This window comes from Mauremys mutica, chromosome 4 (assembly GCF_020497125.1).
Source record: "Mauremys mutica isolate MM-2020 ecotype Southern chromosome 4, ASM2049712v1, whole genome shotgun sequence".
NCBI lineage: Eukaryota > Metazoa > Chordata > Testudines > Geoemydidae > Mauremys > Mauremys mutica.
In genome coordinates, this window is record NC_059075.1 from 123658375 (window position 1) to 123679880 (window position 21506).

General features: G+C 47.3%; 1 protein-coding gene across 6 annotated transcripts in view; it reads right to left on the reverse strand.

The window, feature by feature from the left end:
- LZTR1 (leucine zipper like transcription regulator 1) overlaps positions 1 to 21506 on the reverse strand; it is a 277535-nt gene that overhangs the window by 173030 nt on the left and 82999 nt on the right. The gene's annotated exons all lie outside the window — the stretch shown is intronic.

Genomic DNA, 21506 nt, shown 5'->3' on the forward strand with positions numbered 1-21506 from the left:
ACATTTTGAGACCTATTGGTTAGCCATCTTATAATTCATTTAATGTGTGCCATGTTAATTTTATATCTAATTCTGTCATCAAAATATTGTTCAGTATTAAATCAAAAAGATTATTTGATGATTACCTGTTCTATTAATTCCCTCTGAAGCACCTGGCATTGGCCACTATCAGAAGACAGGATACCATTCTCACGTTCCTATGTTCTAAGTTAAACATCTTATAGAAGTCTAAGTATATTACATCATCACTATTACCTTTATCAACCAAACTTTTAATCGCATCAAAAAAAAATCTAGTGTGACAGGATCTATTTCCCATAAACCCATGTTGATTAGCATTAATTATTTTACTCTTCTTTAATTCTTGATTAATCAAGTCCCATTTCAGCCACTCCATTATCTTTCCTGGCATCTGTGTCAGACTGACAGGCCTATAATTACTTGGGTTAACACCCAGGTTTTCACCCTTTTTAAATACTGGCACAATATTAGCTTTCTCTCAGTCGTCTGGAACTTCCCCAGTGTTCCAAGATTTATTGAAAAACAACATTAGCGGTCCAGCAAACTCCTCAGCCAGCTCCTTTAAAACTCTTGGATGCAAGTTACCTGAATCTGCTGATTTAAAAGTATCTAATTTTAGTAGCTGCTCTTTAACATTCTCCTGAGATGTTAGTGGAATGGAGAAAGTATTATTATATGACATGACTACATCATAGAAGATTAGAGTGGGAAGAGACCTCAGGAGGTCATCTAGTCCAGCCCCCTGCTCAAAGCAGGACCAACTCCAACTAAATCATCCCAGCCAGGGCTTTGTCAAGCCAGGCCTTAAAAACCTCTAAGGATTGAGATTCCACCACCTCCCTAGGTAACCCATTCCAGTACTTCACCACCCTCCTAGTGAAATAGTGTTTCCTAATATCCAACATAAACCTCCCGCACTGCAACTTGAGACCATTGCTCCTTGTTCTGTCATCTGCCACCACTGAGAACAGCCTAGCTCCATCCTCTTTGGAACCCCTCTTCAGGTAGTTGAAGGTTATTTTTTCTCCATGTACAGAACAGAAATAGTTATTGACCACTTCTGCTTTTTCTGCAATATTATTGATAATTCTGTCATTTCCATCTAATAGACCAAAACCATGGTTAGGATTCTTTTTGTTCCTTGTAAACTTCTCAGCTTCTTATCTTGTCTTTAACTCTGCTGACCATAGATTTCTCCTTGTGTCCCTTTGCTTCCCTCCTCAATTTTCTATAATGCCTGGCTTCTGATTTATATTCACTATCAACTCCCCCTTTATTCCATTTGGGGATGTGGATGCTTTTGAGAGAGAGAGAGAGAGAGAGAGAGAGATGCCTTCACTTCCCCTCTAAACCAAGCCAGCATTTTAACTAATAAGACCTTCTTCCTTGATACTGAGATTGTGGCTTTTTGGACTTCTAGTAAATTGTTCTTAAGCAATTCCCAATTATCAGTCACATTTTTAAATTCTTAAATTCTTCCTCCCAGCTGATCTGGCTCATAATTCTTTTAAGCTTTGTGAAGTTTGCCTTTCAAAACACCAAGTATGTACATTACTGGTCTAGACTTTATTTTGTTTGCACATTATGAATGTGATCAACTATAATATCAAGAAATTCCAAGGATGTCTTAGTACCTGCAGCATGAGACCTCCAGCATATGCCACTGAACTTGAAGATACCCATGATCACACAGCATTTTTCCTACACATTATAGATAGGAGGCAGTAATCCTGTTCTCCAATGTTACTTGGGGGTCTGTAGCAGGCACCAACTAATAACCCATCGTGTGCTTTATCTTTTAGGACATTGATCCACAAAGCATTCAAAATTATCTTCTTCTGAGTTATCGGTGACTCAGAAATAGGTAATGCCATTTTTGACAGAGCGCCTCTCCCCTTTTGTCCACTCAATCCTTCTTAAATGGGTTATAACCATTGAATTTAGCATTCCAATTGTGCAAATCATCCCAATAACTTTCACTAATACCCACTAGATTGAATTTATACTCATAAATTCCCTGTTAACCAGGCATGAGCAGCGCGTGAACCGCCGTTCGTTGAGTCTAGCCCCCAGCCCCTTCTCTCCCCCGTTGCTTCCGGCCTCCCACCCCTACGAGAGCCCAGAGGGCCCCCCCACATGGTCGCCCCCTCCCCGCCTCAGCCCCGAGCCGCCCCAATGCCCCAGAGTGCCGGGTGGGCGGTGTGGCCCCCAGTACACTGTCCTGGTGGCATGGCCCCAGCATCCTCAGCCCCGGGCAGTGCGAGCACCGGCCCCAGCCACTCCAAGTCCCTGGTCATAGACCAGCCCTAGCCCCAGCCTGGGCCACAGGAGAAGAGCAGGAAGCAGGAGGGATCCTGGGGGCGAAACATAGGCGGGGCCATGCCTGGCTGTTTGGGGAGGCTCAGCCTCCCCTGGCCTGTGATACCCGCTGCCCATGAACCCAGGTTCCTAGTATTGGTGTACAGGCAATTATACAATTTCTTTTCTTCATGCCCTTTGGTTCCTTGATTAATTTGTTCTCAACATCTTGATTCTGTGTTACATGAGAGCTCATATCTTCCCTCTTTTTACCCTCCCCTTCTGCTATGCATTTAACACCCTCCTGACTACTCTAACCAGCCTGTCCCCCAAGGAGATTGGTTCCCCTTCTATTGAGGTGGAGGCCATCCAAACAATACATCCCCCTTTCCCCACAGAAGGTGCACCAATGTTTCACAAAACCAAAACCCTCCACACTACAACACTCTCCTAGCCAGCACTCATTTTTATTGTACCATGAGTAGGGCTACGACTTTGTCATGGAGGTCATGGAAGTCACTGAATCCGTGACTTCCAGAGACCTCTGTGACTTGAGCCCCCGGCGCCTGGGAGCTGTATCGTCCCAGCTACCGCCACCCCGGCAGCTGGGAACTGCCGGGCCGAGCTCCTAGCTGCAGAGGGTGGCAGGGGTGCCATGCAGCTCTCAGCAGCCGTGGGCAGCAGGGCCACTCTGCAGCTCCCAGCTACTGCGGGTAGCGGGGCCGCTGGGAGCTCCAGGCCACTGCAGGCAGTGGGGCCCCGGGAGCTACTGGCTGCCATGGGTGGCATGGGTGCTCCGCAGCTCCTGGTCATGCGGTTGCCCCGGAGTAGGGAGACACTGTGTCCAGCGGGGGTGCTCCAGAGCTTTGAGCCAGAGCCACCAAAGGTGATGGGGGTGCCTCAACCTTGGAGCCACCAGTGGTGTGGGAAGCCTGCAGCTCCCTATGTAGTTACACATATTTTTAGTAAAAATCACAGATAGGTTATAGAATCATGCCAGCCGGGGTCCCACCGCCAGTCCCACTCAGCGCCTGCTGCTGGCCTGGTGAAGGAACCCCAGGCTGGCAGCGGGCTGAGACCCTGGCTGGCAGGAGCCAGCGGTCGGAACCCCAGAGCGGCGGCGGGCTGAGCCGCTCAAATGCTGCTCTGGGGTTCCCGCTGCTGGCCCCTTGCCAGCTGGGGTCCCCGCCGCAGCCCCACTCACCTTGCTTCCGGTTGGAGTTCCAGCGCAGGCCCCCTGCCAGAAAGGGTCCAAGCCTCCGGCCCTGCTCAGCCCTACCAGCCGCTAGCTCCACTCACCTCAGCAGCTGATCTGGGGTTCCAGGCTGGATCACCAGCCTTGCTCAGCCTGCTTTCCGGCCTGGAGTCCCAGCAGGCCATCCTGGGCTCTACTCCTGGCCTTGGATCACTGCTCTGCAGCCTCCCCGCTGTGGCCCACTGTCCCTAGCCTGGGACAGTGAGGGTTGCACACAAGGCAAGAGGGGGTGCAGCCAGGGCTGGCTCCAGGTTTTTTGCCACCCCAAGCAAAAAAATAAAAAATAAAAAAATTAAAAAAGGAGGGCCAGAGTGCCACTGCCAAAGCAAACAAACAAACAAAAAACTGGAGCACCGCCCCTTGAAAAGTGCCACCCCAGGCACATACTTGGAACGCTGGTGCCTAGAGCCGGCCCTGGGTGCAGCTCAGCACCCCCATCTTAAAATTGCTTATGTCAGACCATGCTGTGTTTGACCTTGTGCCTGCCTTCTATTGCCATTTTTTTTCCCACTGAGAGTTGAAGGGAACATTTGATAAAATGGCAGCTCTTAAGAAAGCGAAGCTAGATGTCCGATCATTTCAGCCTGCTTGGACAGACGCATTAGGATTTATTGAAAAGAAGGACTGTGCTATTTCTGCTTTCTGTTATGAAAGTGTTGTTTATCGACATCAAGTGTTCGACGACATTTTGAAACGAAGCACAAGAAAACCTTTCTTGACGAAGCAGACAAGACTGAATCGATCAAAAAGGCAGTAGCAGCCTATGAGAAACAAAGCAGTGTTTTTAAAAGCTTAAGTGTAAGTAAAAAGCAAGCTACAGAAGGAAGTTACAAGATTGCACAGTGCATTGAAAAAAACAGAAAGCTGTTTACAGATGGGGAATATATAAAAAGGTTTTCTCAGCAGTTCGGAGATTTTGTTCAATGATTTGCCAAATAAAGATACAATCATATCTAGAATAAACCAGAACAGTTGAGACACGCATAAGTGAAATGGCAGAAAACATTAAGGAAAAGCAGACGACTGCATTGAAAGACATAGCAGTGTTTAGTGTTGCAGTTGATGGGAGCGTGGATATAAACAATGTTCCACGTTTGGCAGTTGTTGCAAGATATTGTGCTTCCGATAAAATCCAAGGGGAACTTTGTTGCCTAAAACCCCTGCATGGCACAACAAAGGGGGAAGATATACTGGAAAGTTTTGTAAACCATTTTGAAAAACAAGAAGTTGACATCAGAAAAATATTTTGTGTGACAACAGATGGTGCTCCTGCCATAGTCGGAAAACAGAAGGGATTTGTAAAGTTACTTGAAGATCAAATTCGCCGTCTGACAGTTAAATTTCACTGTATCATCCATCAAGAAAACCTGTGTGCTAAAATTTCTAATTCAGAGCTTAATAATGTGATGAATACAGTGGTGCGAATTGTGAATTTCCTTGTTGCTTGATCTGCTTTGACTCAGACAATTTCAAGCACTGCTAGAAGAGATGGACAGTGCTTATGACATCCCACTTCACAGCAACATTCGGTGGCTAAGTCGTGGCAAGGTTTTGGTGCACTTTGTAAACTGTTTTGATGCAATCAAGGCCTTTTTGTCGGAAAAAGAACAAAATTACTCCAAACTGGATGATGACAAATGGCTGTGTAAGCTCATGTTTCTAACTGATATCACTGTTCACCTAAAGAAACTCAACCTCTGTCTCCAGGGCAAACAGTTCTGGATCTTTATGAAGCCTGGAAAGCATTTGTTGTGAAACTAGCAGTTTTTTTCCATAGAATCATAGATTATTAGGGTTGGAAGGGACCTTGGGAGATCATCTAGTCCAACTCCCTGCTCAAAGCAGGACCAATCCCCAAATGGCCCTCTCAAAGATTGAACTCACAACCCTGGGTTTAGCAGGCCAATGCTCAAACCACTGAGCTATCCCTTCCAGGGATATTCAAACTTCTACTTTCCGCTACTTCCAACTCATAAAAGAGCTATCGACACGTTGCACTGTCAATGTCGATGACATTGGAAAGTACATGGAATCAGAATTTTCTCACAGATTTCAAGATTTCCAGTGATTTGGCCCAATGCTTTCTTTTCTAATTAAACCTGAAAAGTTCAACGAAAGTGACTTGGATTTGTCTTTATTTCAGTGGATGGGTGTTGAAGTTTTCGAAATGCAACTCATTCAGTTAAAAAGCTCAGAATTGTGGACATCAAAGTTTGTGGATCTGCAGAGCGCACTTGAAGCTGCCGAGAGAGATCACGGGGCCTCTATTCTGACCTGCTGGACATTCCTGCCAGTGAAATTTAACTGTTTGAAGAAAATTGCATTTGCAATGCTTTCAGCATTTGGATCCACATACCTGTGTGAACAGGTATTTTCACACATGAAATCTGTCCTCTGTCCCTCTCAGAGCTGGTTAACAACTGATCACTCAGAAGCCTGTGTGCAGCTTAAAGTATCCAAATACGTGCCAGACACTGGAAAACTCAGCAAGGGCAAGGATTACACTAAACTGATAAGATCTGCATTTTAATTTAATTTTAAATAAAGCTTCTGAAACATTTTGAAAACCTTGTTTACTTTACATATAACAGTAGCTTGGTTATATAATATATAGAGACTTATAGAGAGACCTTCTAAAAAACGTTAAAATGTATTACTGGCATGTGAAGCCTTAAATTAGAGTGTATAAATGAAGACTCGGCACATCACTTCTGAAAGGTTGCCGACCCTGGTCATAAGTCATGTGCTCCAGCCCTCTAATCATTTTTGTTGCCCTCTGCTGGACTCTTTCCAATTTTTCCACATCTTTCTTGTAGTGTGGGGCCCAAAACTGGCACAGTACTCCAGATGAGGTCTCTCCAATGCCAAAAAGAGGGGAATGATCACATCCCTTGATCTGCTGGCAATGCTCCCACTTATACAGCCCAAAATGCCATTAGCCTTCTTGGCAACAAGGGCACACTATTGACTCATATCCAGCTTCTCGTCCACTGTAACCCCTAGGTCCTTTTATGCAAGTTCACGGGCAATAAAGAAAAATTAACGGAAGCCCGTGACCTATCTGTGACTTTTACTAAAAATATGCGTGACCAAATCTTAGCTTTACACATAAGTGAAGGAAACCAGAAGATTGCTTCTTCTTCAGCATGCTTCCAAGTTACCTGAACTCATATATTATCTGCCAGATATCCCACAATGCAGTGTCATTAGTGTCAATATGACCCAACACCAATGGATCTTTGCCCATCAACTTCAGAAATCTATTCAATCTTAGAGTGATGTCTCATGTCTTTGCTCCAGGAAGGCAGCATACTGTCCTGTTCTCTGCCTGTTCCTTGTAGAACGTTCTTTCTATTCATGTAAGCATTGAATCCCCAACAAGGATCATCTGTCTTCCATGAACAGTTGGAGAACTATTTGTGGACAAGCTTGCTTTTCTTACAGGTCGGGCTGAGCTGCCATCCACAGGGATGTCCCATACATTTCTCCATTCCCTTGGACTATCTGTATCTTGAGAGGTATCTTCCACAATTTCCACATTGAGGACCTGGTATCGACAGCAAACTTCTAGATGTATGGAATTCCTCCGGTGCTCTTTTCTCTGGTAGTTATAGCCTGCTCATCCTCGTCTGTCTCCACCCATGAAGAATGCTGACATGATCTTTTGCCTCTGGTGGTTATGAACTACCAGACCTCTTGTCTAATTTTCTCTCTTTCAAACTTTTTGGTGGCCAGCTCCTTTCTTCTTTGATCCTGGGGTACTGATGTTTCCTGAACCAGGCTGCCTAGAAACTCCTCAGCTTCTCTAATTCTCAGTAGCATCTACTTCCCCCTCCAATCCAAGAATTTTTTCCTCCAGCACAGCCACTAACTTACTCTCCATGCATAGGAAGTCCCTTCTGATGTCAGGAAGGAAAAAAAAACATGGCACATCTGTTTCAAATCATGATCACTGTTCCATCGCTCACAATCCTGAAATCACATGTAGAGCTGAACCTTGAAGGAGAGCCTCTCTAAACTGACCTCAAAACTCTTCTGATAGTTGCCTCTGTTTGTGTCTCTCAAGTTCACCTAGCAAATGACTTTTTATACCAAGTCTCTTTGTTTAGCTCAGCTCAGTTCTGCTCCTCACCACCAAGGAGAGATTAATCACTCAGAAAGGTTAAACAGTGAGGCTGAACAAAGCTCCAAGGGTCAGAGCCTCATGGCTTTACCAAGGCACCAACACACAGATCTGTCTCAGATGCTTATTCAGGGGCAGCTATGCAGCCCATACTCAGAGAGCAGACAGTCAACCCACAGACTGACCAAATGCGCCACTCACCAAGTCCCATTACCTCCAAGTATGGAGTCTGCAGCTACACCCTCCAAAACTCTCCTCTTAGCAGTATCTGTTAAAACTCATATTTCAGGGCTTAAGCCAATATCTACGTAAAGGGTTTGGAGAAGACATAAGAACTGCAAGCTGGATCAGACCTCAGGTCCAGCTATCTAGTCCAGTATCCTGTCTCCTACAGTGGCCAGTACCAGATGATCCAGATACTTAAGAGTAGGATATAAAAAAACCACAGTAGGCGGATATGAGCTAGTCAGCCCCCCACATTAGGTCTCATCTTGATCTCTAATAGTTGGAGATCTGAATCAAGTTGTCTGGAGTGGCTCACAACCGTGAGTGCCAACCTCAGAGCAGACTGTTAAGAAGCAGGGCACAAGACCCAAATTGTTTGTGTGTTCCATAATTATATTTCACCAACCAAGTATCAAGTGTGAACTCCTCAAACACTATAACAATCTTAACATGGAGTTACAAACAGTTCCCTTGGTTTACTTCAGTCTATCTTGCCACTGAAGCAAACTTTCCTTTTTGACAGATAGTCCCTGATACCAAAAAGCACAATAATATTCAGGTTACTCCCAGTCTCAAAGGACCAGTCACTTACCCCAGTCAAGTGCATAGTAGACCTCTCACCAAAGACAACACTTGTAGCCAATGCTATAATAAACTAACTAAATATTTATTAATTAGGGGGAAAACCAAAAAAGAGTTATTTACAAGGTTAAAGCAAGTTAACTAACACATACACAAATGAGTTACAGTCTTAGGTTCCAAAAAGTAATAGAAGCTGCTGTAATGTGCAAGCTTTATACATCCTTTAGGACTAACTAACCAAAGCTAAGCAGCTTAGAGATCCTTTGTTTATGCTTAGAAATGTCACCCTCTCCAAATTCCAGGCAGCATAGTGATACAGCTCCTTCTGGTCAAAGATTTTTATTCCCTTCCCCCAGAGTTCAAACTGTGATGGGATGAGGGTTTGTGCACATCCCCTCTTCATGGGGGGGAGCAACAAATAAAGTATTTTTCCACTGATGTTTCACAATGGTTTATCTGTTGTCTATAGGTCTTCTTTTGCTGGGCAGGAAGTGACACCTCTTATGGTAAACTAGAATTTCACACTTGGTAATGCTGCTCTGCTGACTGGGGGGCTTCCAGTTTCACAGCAAACACTTTTATAGTTACAAAGCACACACTTAAATATTACCTTATAACGTGGGATACAGCTATTATAAGTGAGATTAACACAGGCAGCAACTCACTAGCATTTCATAAAGTCCAAACACTAAGCACAGTCTTATAAACTTAGTATCTATTTTAACAATGCTAACACACAGGGGAGCCAGACTGATTTCCAGCTATGCATGTGTCAGTGTCAGTGAGACCTAGGCATGAGCTGCAACCTGGTCTGCCAGCGTCACAATCTTAAACACATGATTTAACATAGCTTCCAAGATATATTATTAACAAGCTTGGAAGGACTATCTTTTGACAGCACGCATACCAGAGCTGGAGAGAGTATCCAGTAATGCCATCATACGATAGTAATAACACCTCACTTACTTCTAGTCAATACACTCTTCTATTCAACATACCCTTGTTTATACATCAAAATATTGCATGTTGACAAATAAGGCCTAAAGCTTAAGCATATATTACAACTACACTAAAGAACTCCCATAAAGCCTTGCAAGTAACGTTAAGAGAGAGAGAGAGAGACACACACATACAGTGGAAATTTACTAGTTTGATTGTTTTAAAGTAAAAGAACATAATATACTCTCATAACCTATTTTAAGTTGTTTTTCTACTATGCTAAAAACCACAAGGGATAAGTGTTGTAGGTGAATAGAAGTTCCAACTGCAAAAGGGCAAAATGAAGTAATTAGCAAAAACAGGTTTTCAGCTTATATTCAGTTGTATTGGTCAAAGTTGTTTTCATGGAAATATAATGCACAACAGAATGTTTAAACCACAGTTTCTCTTTGCTAGTGATTGGATAATAAGTTACACAGTTAGTTGTAAATTGTAATATAAGAAAAATAAGTAATGTATAAAAAAACCTACAGATTGCAAACCAAATCAGACCAGAGCAAATGGACAGGTTTGGTAACCCCAGTTTGGTAAGTTTTTCCTTTCCGTGTGCCTACTTACACATTTTTAGGTAGGGCAAGTTGACTTCATAAACCAAGTTGAGCTGGCTGTTCAACAACTTATCATTCAGTGCATAAACCAAAGCTTAAACAGATTGGCTCTCTTAGGTGCCTCATCAAAATGAGAGGTCATGATAATTATCCACCTGACCACTAACTCATTTTCTGAGTCACTGCTTTCCAAAATATGGGCCCAGCCCCCAATTCCTATAAGAGTGATCTTCATTATTGGTTCCTAGATATACAACCTTGCATTTAGCTGTATAAAAAACACATGTTGTTCAGGTGAATCCAGATTAACCAGGCAATCCAGATCACTCAGTAGAACTGATCTTCTTTACCAGCATTTTTTTATTTTCTTCTGGGACATTCTAATCTATTAGAGTTCTTTGAAGGGGTCAACAAACATGTGGACAAGGGGGATCCAGTGGACATAGTGTACTTAGATTTCCAGAAAGCCTTTGACAAGGTCCCTCACCAAAGGCTCTTATGTAAATTAAGCTGTCATGGGATAAAAGGGAAGGTCCTTTCATGGACTGAGAACTGGTTAAAAGACAGGGAACAAAGGGTAGGAATTAATGGTAAATTCTCAAAATAGAGAGGGGTAACTAGTGGTGTTCCCCAAGGGTCAGTCCTAGGACCAATCCTATTCAACTTATTCATAAATGATCTGGAGAAAGGGGTAAACAGTGAGGTGGCAAAGTTTGCAGATGATACTAAACTGCTCAAGATAGTTAAGACCAAAGCAGACTGTGAAGAACTTCAAAAAGATCTCACAAAACTAAGTGATTGGGCAACAAAATGGCAAATGAAATTTAATGTGGATACATCTAAAGTAATGCACATTGGAAAAAATAACCCCAACTACACATACAATATGATGGGGGCTAATTTAGCTACGAGTCAGGAAAAAGATCTTGGAGTCATCGTGGATAGTTCTCTGAAGATGTCCATGCAGTGTGCAGAGGCAGTCAAAAAGCAAACAGGATGTTAGTAACCATTAAAAAGGGGACAGAGAATATATTATTGCCCTTATATAAATCGATGGTACGCCCACATCTTGAATACTGCGTACAGATGTGGTCTCCTCATCTCAAAAAAGATATACTGGCATTAGAAAAGGTTCAGAAAAGGGCAACTAAAATGATTAGGGGTTTGGAGAGGGTCCCATATGAAGAAAGATTAAAGAGGCTAGGACTCTTCAGCTTGGAAAAGAGGAGACTAAGGGGGGATATGACAGAGTATATAAAATCATGAGTGATGTGGAGAAAGTGGATAAGGAAAAGTTATTTACTTATTCCCATAATACAAGAATTAGGGGTCACCAAATGAAATTAATAGGCAGCAGGTTTAAAACGAAAAAAAGGAAGTTCTTCTTCCCGCAGCGCACAGTCAACTTGTGGAACTTCTTACCTGAGGAGATTGTGAAGGCTAGGACTATAACAGCATTTAAAAGAGAACTGGATAAATTCATAGTGGTTAAGTCCATAAATGGCTATTAGCCAGGATGAGTAAGGAATGGTGTCCCTAGCCTCTGCTTGTCAGAGGATGGAGATGGATGGCATGAGAGAGATCACTTGATCATTGCCTGTTAGGTTCACTCCCTCTGGGGCACCTGGCATTGGCCACTGTCAGTAGACAGGATACTGGGCTAGATGGACCTTTGATCTGACCCGGTACGGCCGTTCTTATGTTCTTATGTTATGTTCTTATTGTGATGATATGTACAAACTCCACACTGGGCAACAAGGGGTTAAGGGATCATTTTGGGCTCACTCAGCCTTGCCCCAACACACCTACAACAAATGCTCCATCTGCTGGAGGATTTAAAAGGCAGGGAATTAGCTCATTTGGGTGGCAGAGCTGGAGGTCAGCAGACCTGCAGCCCACAGCTCCTGCAGAGCAGAGCAGAGGGAAGCCTAAATGTCTGACACAGCTGCCCAAAAGGGCCCTCCCTGAGCGTATGTCTACACTACAAGAGTAGTTCGATTTAACTTAGGTCGAATTTGTGGATTCGACCTTATGAATTCGAATTTGTGTATCCACACTAAGGACACTAATTCGACTTTGTGAGTCCACACTAACGGGGCAAGCGTCGACATTGGAAGCGGTGCATTCTGGGCAGCTATCCCACAGTTCCCGCAGTCCCCGCTTCCCATTGGAATGCTGGGTAGAGCCCCCAATGCCTGCTGGGGGAAAAATGTGTCGAGGGTGGTTTTGGGTAACTGTCGTCATTCAACCGTCACTCCCGCCCTCTCTCCCTGAAAGCGCCGGCGGGAACTCTGTTCGCGCACTTTTCTGGTCAGTGACAGCGCGGACGCCACAGCACTGCGAGCATGGAGCCCGCTGCGATCATCGCTGCACTTATGGCCGTTGTCAACTCCTCGCACCTTATCGAACACCTCTTCCACAGTCAGCTGCTGAGAAATCGGGCGAGGAGGCTCCGGCAGCGCGGTGAGGACAGGAAGTGTCAGAGTGGCACAGACCTCTCACAGAGCACGGGATCCCGCGCTGCGGAGATCGTGGTGGCAATGGGTCACGTTCATGCTATGGGACGGCGATTCTGGGCCCGGGAAACAAGCACGGACTGGTGGGACCGCATAGTGCTGCAGGTCTGGGATGAATCACAGTGGCTGCGAAACTTCAGGATGCGTAAGGGCACTTTCCTTGAACTGTGTGACTTGCTGGCCCCTGCCCTGAAGCGCCAGGACACCCGGATGCGAGCAGCCCTGAGTGTGCAGAAGCGAGTGGCCATAGCCCTCTGGAAACTTGCAACGCCAGACAGCTACCGGTCAGTAGCGAACCACTTTGGCGTGGGCAAATCTACCGTGGGGGTTGCTGTGATGCAAGTAGCCCACGCAATCGTTGACCTACTGCTCTCAAAGGTAGTGACCCTGGGTAACGTCCAGGTCGTCATAGATGGCTTCGCCGCGATGGGATTCCCAAACTGCGGTGGGGCTATAGATGGCACTCACATCCCTATCCTGGGACCGGCCCACCAGGCCAGCCAGTATATTAACCGAAAGGGCTACTTTTCAATGGTGCTGCAAGCACTGGTGGACCATAGGGGACGTTTTACCAACATCTACGTCGGGTGGCCAGGCAAGGTTCATGATGCGCGTGTGTTCAGGAACTCTGGTCTGTTTAGACGCCTGCAGGAAGGTAGTTTCTTCCCGGACCACAAAGTAAGTGTTGGGGATGTGGAGATGCCTACAGTGATCCTCGGGGACCCAGCCTACCCGCTAATGCCCTGGCTCATGAAGCCCTATACAGGCGCCCTGGACAGTGACAAGGAGCTCTTCAACTACCGGCTGAGCAAGTGCAGAATGGTGGTGGAGTGTGCTTTCGGACGTCTCAAGGGGAGATGGAGGAGCTTACTGACTCGCTCGGATCTCAGCAAAACCAATATCCCCATTGTTATTGCAGCTTGCTGTGTGCTCCACAATCTCTGTGAGAGCAAGGGGGAGACCTTTATGGCGGGATGGGAGGTTGAGGCAAATCGCCTGGCTGCTGATTACGCTCAGCCAGACACCCGTGCGATTAGAAGAGCCCAGCGGGAAGCGCTGTGCATCTGGGAGGCTTTGAAAGCTAGGTTCCTCAGAGAGCAGGGTAACCTATGACTGTCCAGTCTCTTTACAGAGAAGCTGAACCTGCCCCTGTTTCAGTTACTATTGACTTTTTTCAGCGGTTACATACCCCGTTCACCAGGTTTCCCCCCTTCCAACAGACGTTTAAAAATAAAGTTATTGGAACATTTTTAATTAACAAAGTTTTCTTTACTAACGAATTCTCGTTCAAGGGTTCCAACAGGGACGCATACTGTGGTGGGTACGGTGTGCAGTGATGTACAGACCGCTTCTACACTCGAGGACTGACAGGCTCCTGCTCCTACAGCGGTCTCTGGGGGGAGGACGGTTACAGGAGGGTGTGCAGGAAGGGGTGGGTTTGCAGGAAGGGGTGAGGGGTGTGTGGGAAGGGTGAGTAGGTGTGGGGGGATGATAGCTCTGGCTGGGGCTCAGGGCATCGGAGAGGTTCATGGCTAGGGTGGAAGGGCATGGTAAGGGCAGCCTGCCTTGCCATTTGTGGATGCCAGGCGCTCGGACCCTGGGGCAACATACACCTCCCAGACTGACCTGGGGCAGCAGACACCTCCCAGAGTGACCCGGGTGCCTAGTGACTGCACTCTGTGTGTGACCTGCTGTTGATCCTGCCCCCATGTCTGTACCCTGGTAATGGTGGCTGTCCTATGCAATTAACAAACCCCTCCCCCCCCTTCACACAAAGTCTTCTGCAAAGAAACATGACGGAAACAGTAATGAACAGCAAACTATTTTTAATACTCAACTACACAGTTGGGGGATGAAACTGGGATTTTGGATTGGGTGAGCCAGGAAGGCAAGCAATTCTCATACTTTAGGGAATGAGAGCTGTTTGGTACATGAGCGCTCTGCTGGGGTGGAGTGACAGTTTTCACAGCCCCTAGCGCCCCTCCTTCTTGTGATTTTGGGTGAGGGGGGGACAGGACTTTGTGGCGGGGGAGGGCGGTTGCAGATACAGTTCAGGGGGGCTCTCTGCTCCTGCCTGCGGTCCTGCAGAACATCCACAAGGCGCCGGAGCGTGTCCATTTGCTCCCTCATTAGTCCAAGCAGCGTTTGAGTCGCCTGCTGGTCTTCCTGCCGCCACCTGTCCTCCCGTTCGCTGTGTGAGCGCTGCTGCTGAGAGAGGGTCTCCCTCCACTGGCTCTGCTGGGCCACCTCGGCTCTGGAGCAGGCCATCAGTTCAGCGAACATCTCGTCCCGAGTCTTTTTCTTTCGCCGCCTAATCTGCGCCAGCCTCTGTGAGGGGGATGCCGGGGCAGGTCGGGAAACAGCCGCAGCTGTGTGATGGGAAAAAGGAAGTGATTTCCTTGCAAAGATACATGTTTGCGAACACTGAACACAGTCTACTCAGTTTCTGTGAACAAGACCATACAGGGCACCTAATCTCATGTGCTCTCAGGACAAGTTCGAATTTTCAGCATTCGCTTTCATTGCCTGGGGTCTTGCACTGGAGATCGGACGAGCGGGGCAGGACAGCAGAATCCGTGTAGCAGCCAGGCCTGGTAAGCCGTAAACTTTAGGCTGCTTAACAGTTAATGGATAGCAGTGCCCTCCTGCTGCAGGCAATCTGGAAAGCATAAAGTCTGACCCTGTTCCACCCCCTCGCGGCTGTCCCCGGGAAAGATCCCTGTATGCTTTTCCTCTGCAGCCTCCAAAACGTGGCTGTTAAACGACGGTCATTGTTATGCAAAGGAAAAGTCAAGCATTCACAATAGTAACATTAAAGTAATTCCCCTAATTAGATGCAGCAGTCGCCGAGCGAGATCACCCTGATGCGGGTCTCCAGGAGAAACAGAGAGCGCATGCTGCGTGAATCCCTGCACAGACCAGGGCCCTATGCTGCCATGCTGGTCGAGGCAATGCTCCCACTATACCTCAGGATGGCCTGGCGCGGAAGAGTGTGCTTCCACGGAGCACCCAATAAGGCACCTCTCCCCAGGAACCTCCTGCGGAGGCTTTTCGAGTACCTCTCCGACAGCTTCGTGGAACTGTCCCAAGAGGATTTCTGTTCGATCCCTATATGCATTGACCTTCTTTTTATATAGTTTTTATTCCTGTTTTGTTAAAAAATAAATGTTTACATGTTTATAGCACTTACCGACTGATCCTTCCCGATTCGGAGTCCGGGTTAACGGCCGGGGAGGGTTGGTAGGGGATCTCTGTGAGGGTGATGAAGAGATCCTGGCTGTCGGGGAAAGCAGTATTGTAACCGCTGTCGCCTGCCTCGTCCTCCACAAACCCTTCCTCATCTTCCCCATCAGCGAACATCGCCGAGGAACTGCCCGTCGACACTATCCCATCCTCAGAGTCCACGGTCACTGGTGGGGCAGTGGTGGCAGACCCACCGAGAATGGCATGCAGTGCCTCGTAGAAGCGGCATGTCTGGGGCTGGGCTCCGGAGCGTCCGTTTGCCGCTTTGATTTTTTGGTAGCCTTGTTTCAGGTCCTTGATTTTCACGCGGCACTGCTTTGCATCCCGGCTGTATCCTCTGAGTGCCATGGCTTTGGAGACCTTCTCGTAGGTCTTTGCATTCCGTTTTTTGGAGCGCAGCTCCGAAAGCACAGACTCATCGCCCCACACAGCGATCAGATCCAAGACTTCCCGGTCAGTCCATGCTGGGGCCCTCTTTCTACTCTGAGATTGCATGGACTCCTCTGCTGGAGAGCTCTGCATCGCTGCCAGTGCTGCTGAGCTCGCCACAATGTCCAACCAGGAATTGAGATTCCAACTGGCCAGACAGGAAAAGGAATTCAAATTTTCCCGGGGCTTTTCCTGTATGGCTGATCAGAACATCTGAGCTCGGACTGCTGTCCAGAGCGTCAACACAGTGGTGCACTGTGGGATAGCTCCCAGAGCTACTAAGTTCGATTTGCATCCACACCTAGCCTAATTTGACATAGCCATGTCGAATTTAGCGCTACTCCCCTCGTCGGGGTGGAGTACCGAATTCGAACTAAAGAGCCCTCTAGGTCGAATTAAATGGCTTCCTGGTGTGGACGGGTGCGCGGTTAATTCGAATTAACACTGCTAAATTCGAATTAAAGTCCTAGTGTAGACCAGGCCTGAGTGAAGAGAGGACCCACCCCATAGACAACCAGCAAGGGAAGTATCCTCTGGACGCTGGACTTTGGTAACCCCCTTTACTTATTGTGGTTTGGGTTCCCCCACCATAGGAAAGCCTTGGACTAAGCTGACCCTGAGGGGGTGGACAAGAGGAAGAAGCCCAGGGAAGACAGTCTTAAGCAGCCTTGATTGCCAGACTACTGGTAGCCCAAAGGGCTCTGGGTTGGAGCCCAGTGGAGTAGGAGGGCTCGGGCTCCCCTCCCCACAACCCCCTTGGCAGTCAGTAGTGGCAGCCATGACCACTAGGCCATGCTTCCCAAGAGAGGTCCGTTACAAATTGGTGGAGAATGTAGGAAACACCCCACCCCTGAGAGAAGGGGAAACTGACTGACCTCGACAGCCAAACCACCTGAATGTAGAATACCATGGGCTCGTAGGCCATCAGAGATGGAGTCAGAATGGTTGCTAAAATGGATGACTGAGAACTAGCAGCAGCAGGCAGAGCAACAGCAACAGCTCCTGCAGCAAATGGCCGCCCAGCAACAGCAACTGATTCAGGACTTAGGGGCCCAGAAACAGGAACAGCAGCAAAGGTTAGTACAAGTTGTGGCGTTAATGAAGCCCCAAGGGTCCCCTGGAACTTCTCCATTGGGGGGCCTGGGACCAAGCCCAGGAACCCCACCAGTACCCATGAAGCTCACAAAGATGGGCCCTGAGGATGATCCCGAGATTTTTCTGATGACATTTGAGCAGGTGGCGACAGCTGTCCAATGGCCCCTGACCAGCACAGCCCGTAAACCAAGGACTGGATGCAGAGACCACCCAAGACTGCCCTCAAGTCAGAGTGGCCATCTTAGACTACCTCAACATTACCGAGGAAACCTTCTGCCAGAGGTTCCACAGGGAGAGGTACCCTCTTGGGGCTCAACCCTGGTTTGTCACCCAGAAACTGCGAGATCTATGTTGGAGGTGACTAAAGCCAGAAGGGCGGCCTGGAGTAGAGGTGGCCGAACTCATCCTGGTGGAGCAGTTTGACCAAATCCTCCCAAACGGGGGCAGGGACTGGGTGCTCAGACATCGACCAGAGTCACTTACCTATGCTGTGTGACTGATGGAAAACTATCTGGCAGCTGAGACAGCTCTAACTCCCGCATCTGAGTCGTTGCTTGACACCAGAGATACCCCTTGACAAAAGGGGGAAGCCAACCAGGGAAGACAGAAGCTACACAGAGTGCCGCAGCCTATCAGGGGCCCAGCCACCCCTCAAGCCCAGGGCTGGGAACCCAGGAGAAACCCCAGTCTCTCCAACCTCAGCCCAAACATAAAGCCTGGGGTCCCTAAGGGACTTCCCCACCCAAAAGCCAGGAAGGGTGAGGGGACCAAGCATCTGGGGGAAGACATTCCGAGAGGCCCAGTTCCCAACCAGCAGTCCTGGGGCTAAACATGGGGGCCTGTTTCTCCTGTGGGCATCAGGGACACCATTATCAGGAATGCCCCTATATGGAGTGCAACTCTGGGCAAGTATGGATGCCAGAGAGCTGTGCCTGAAAGCGCACCCCAGCAAAGGTAACAGTTCCTGTACAAATAAATGGGACCGAGGTAGTAGGTCTAGGCCTAAACTCTGTGTGTGAGCAAACTCTGGTCTGGGATGACTTGGTCCCCTACCCTGAAGCCCCCAGGAAGACCATCTCCCTGCAGTGCATTTATGGGGATATTAAACCCTATCCCAGTGCCATAGGTAGAGGCCATCACAGGGGAGAATACTAAGCTCCCCTCATAGTGGGGCTAGCCCCAACCCTAGCCTACCATGTTATTTTGGGTCAGGATTGGGAACACTTCTCTGACATATTGAGGGGATGTAGACCTACTCCCGGGAACCTGGAGGAAGCGCCCAAGGGAACCAGAGTAGGCAGGGAACCCCAGCACATGACACTGGCTGGAGTAGATTGGGAGCGGGACCCCAGGGCAGGGGGTTCCAGCCAAGAGGAAGTGCTGCCGGAAGATCCTCCTAATGAGGAGACATTACAAACCCCACTCTAGGAAGGGGACTTACTGACCCAAGAGACTGATTTCATGAAGGACCAGAGGGAAGATGAGACCTTGAGCCATGCATATGAACAACTTCCAGTGGTTAAAAGTGAGGTTGTAGATCCCCACCAGGCTGAGCAATACCCTCAAAGTCCATCGGATGGGAAAAATTCGGTCACAACTCCTCATCCCTCAGTCGCATCGATGAGAAGTCATGTGACTGGCCCATGCCATCTCCTCTGCAGGTCACCTTGGACAGAAGAAAACTTTGGCCCAGATCTTAGACCGCTTCTTCTGACTTGGCGTACATCAAGAAGTTAAAAACTTCTGCAACTCCTGCCCTGAACATCAGCTAGTTGAGCCAAAAGGTGAGGTAAAAGCCCCTCTCATCCCTCTCTCATCATCGATGTCCCCTTCAAATGCATTGGTATAGACCCGGTTGGCCCCCTAGAAAAAAGTGCCGCCAGATACAAACACCTATTGGTGATAGTCGATTATGCTACTCGCTATCCTGAGGCAATCCCACTACATAACACCAATGCAAAGACTATTGCCATGGAACTACTGAAAGTCTTTGCTCAAGTAAGCATTCCCAAGGAGATTGTCACCGACCAAAACACAAACTTCATGTCCTACTTGATGAAACAAGTCTGTGTCAGTTTATCATCTGCAAATGGATGGCCTGGTTGAACACTTCAACTGAACCCTGAAGCAGATGCTAAAAATCTTTATGTCAGAAGACCTGCATCATTGGAATCAACTGATCCCCCATCCTGTTTGCCATTCAGGAAGTCTCACAAACCCCCTTAGCAGTCAGGAGTTGCAGCCGTGACCAGTAGACCATGCTCCCCAAGAAAGGACCATTACAGTAATTGATAAAGACATTGAATAGCATTGGGCCAAGAAGAGATTCTTAGGGAACTCCACTAGAAATGCCAGCACAGAATGGTGATTCTCCATTTATAATTACTTTCTGAGGTCTACCAGTCAGCCAGTACTTAACCCATCTAGTGTGCTTTCTTCATTTTGTGTATTGCTATTTTTTTATATCAGAATATGGAGTAGTCCAAAGTCACTTCCCTTACAGAAATCTAAATATGTCAATAGAATTGCCTTTGCCAATGAAACTTGTAATCTCATAAAAAAATCATGTTTGTTTGACACAACTTAATTTCTATCAAACCATGTGGATTGGCATTAATTACACTGCCATCCTTTAAATCTTTAGTGACTGCATCTTCTATCGGCTTTTCCATTATTTGACCCAGGATCAATGTCAAGCTAAGTGGCCTATAATTACCTAGGCCATCCTCTTTATACCTTTAAATACTAATCCTCTTGAACTTTCCCAGCATTCCAAGGATTTGTTGTCCAGTTCTGGTGTCCTCACTTAATTTAAAAAAAAAAAAAAAAGAGGCTGACAAATTCAGCTGGGGTCAGAAAATACTACAAGAATGAGTAGAGGTCTGGAAAACTGCCTTAGGCCTGGTCTACACTACAGGGTTAGGTCGAATTTAACCGTGTTAGGTCGATTTAAAAATGAATGCGTCCACACAACCAACCCCATTCCGTTGACCTAAAGGGCTCTTAAAATCGACTGCTGTACTCCTTCCCGGCAAGGGGAGTAGCGCTAAAATTGACTTTGCTAGGTCGAATTTGGGGTAGTGTGGCCGCAAATCGACGGTATTGGCCTCCGGGAGCTATCCCAGAGTGCTCCATTGTGACCGCTCTGGACAGCACTTTGAACTCCGATGCACTAGCCAGGGACACAGGAAAAGCCCCAGGAACTTTTGAATTTCATTTCCTGTTTGGTCAGCGTGGTGAACTCAGCAGCACAGGTGACCCTGCAGTACCCCCAGAATCGTAGAGTGTAGAATGTTTCTACGCTCCCCCTATCATCTCTGTCCCTGAGGTTATTGCAGATTAGAAGGTGAAAAAAACACACTCGCAATGAGATGTTTTCCGAGCTCATGCAGTCCTCCCACACTGATAGGGCACAGCTAAATGCATGGAGGCATTCAGTGACAGAGGACAGCAAAGAATTACATGAGTGCGAAGAGCGGAGACAGGACGCAATGCTGAGGCTAATAGGGGAGCGAACAGACATGATCAAGCGTCTGTTGGAGCTGCAGAAAAGCCAACAAAAGCACAGACCCCCACTGCATCCACTGTATAACCGCCTACCCTCCTCCCCATGTTCAATAGTCTCCTCAGCCAAATGCCCAAGAATGCGTGGGGAAAAAGGAAAGGGAGGCTCTGGGCACCCAGCCACTCCACTCCAGAGGATGGCCCAAGCAACAGAAGGCTGTCATTCAAACAATTTGATTTGTAGTGTGGCTACAATAAGCAATGTGCCCTTGTCCTTCCCTCCTCCCCCACCCCACCCGGGCTACCTTGTCCGTTATCTCTTTTTTTTTTAATTAATAAAGAAAGAATGGTTTCAAAACAATGATTACTTTATTCTGAAGGGGGGAGGGTGGTTGGCATACAGGGAATTAAAATCAACAAAGGGGGCAGGTTTGCATCAAGGAGAAACACATGCAACTGTCACACTGAAGCCTGGCCAGTCATGAAACTGATTTCAAAGCCTCTCTGATGTGTAGTGCGCCTTGCTGTGCTCTTCTAATCACCCTGGTGTCTGGCGCGAAACGATTGTCTGCTGTTGCTTTCACGGAGGGAGGGGCGACTGACGACATGTACCCAAAACCACCTGCGACAATGTTTTTGTCCCATCAGGCATTGGGAGCTTAACCCAT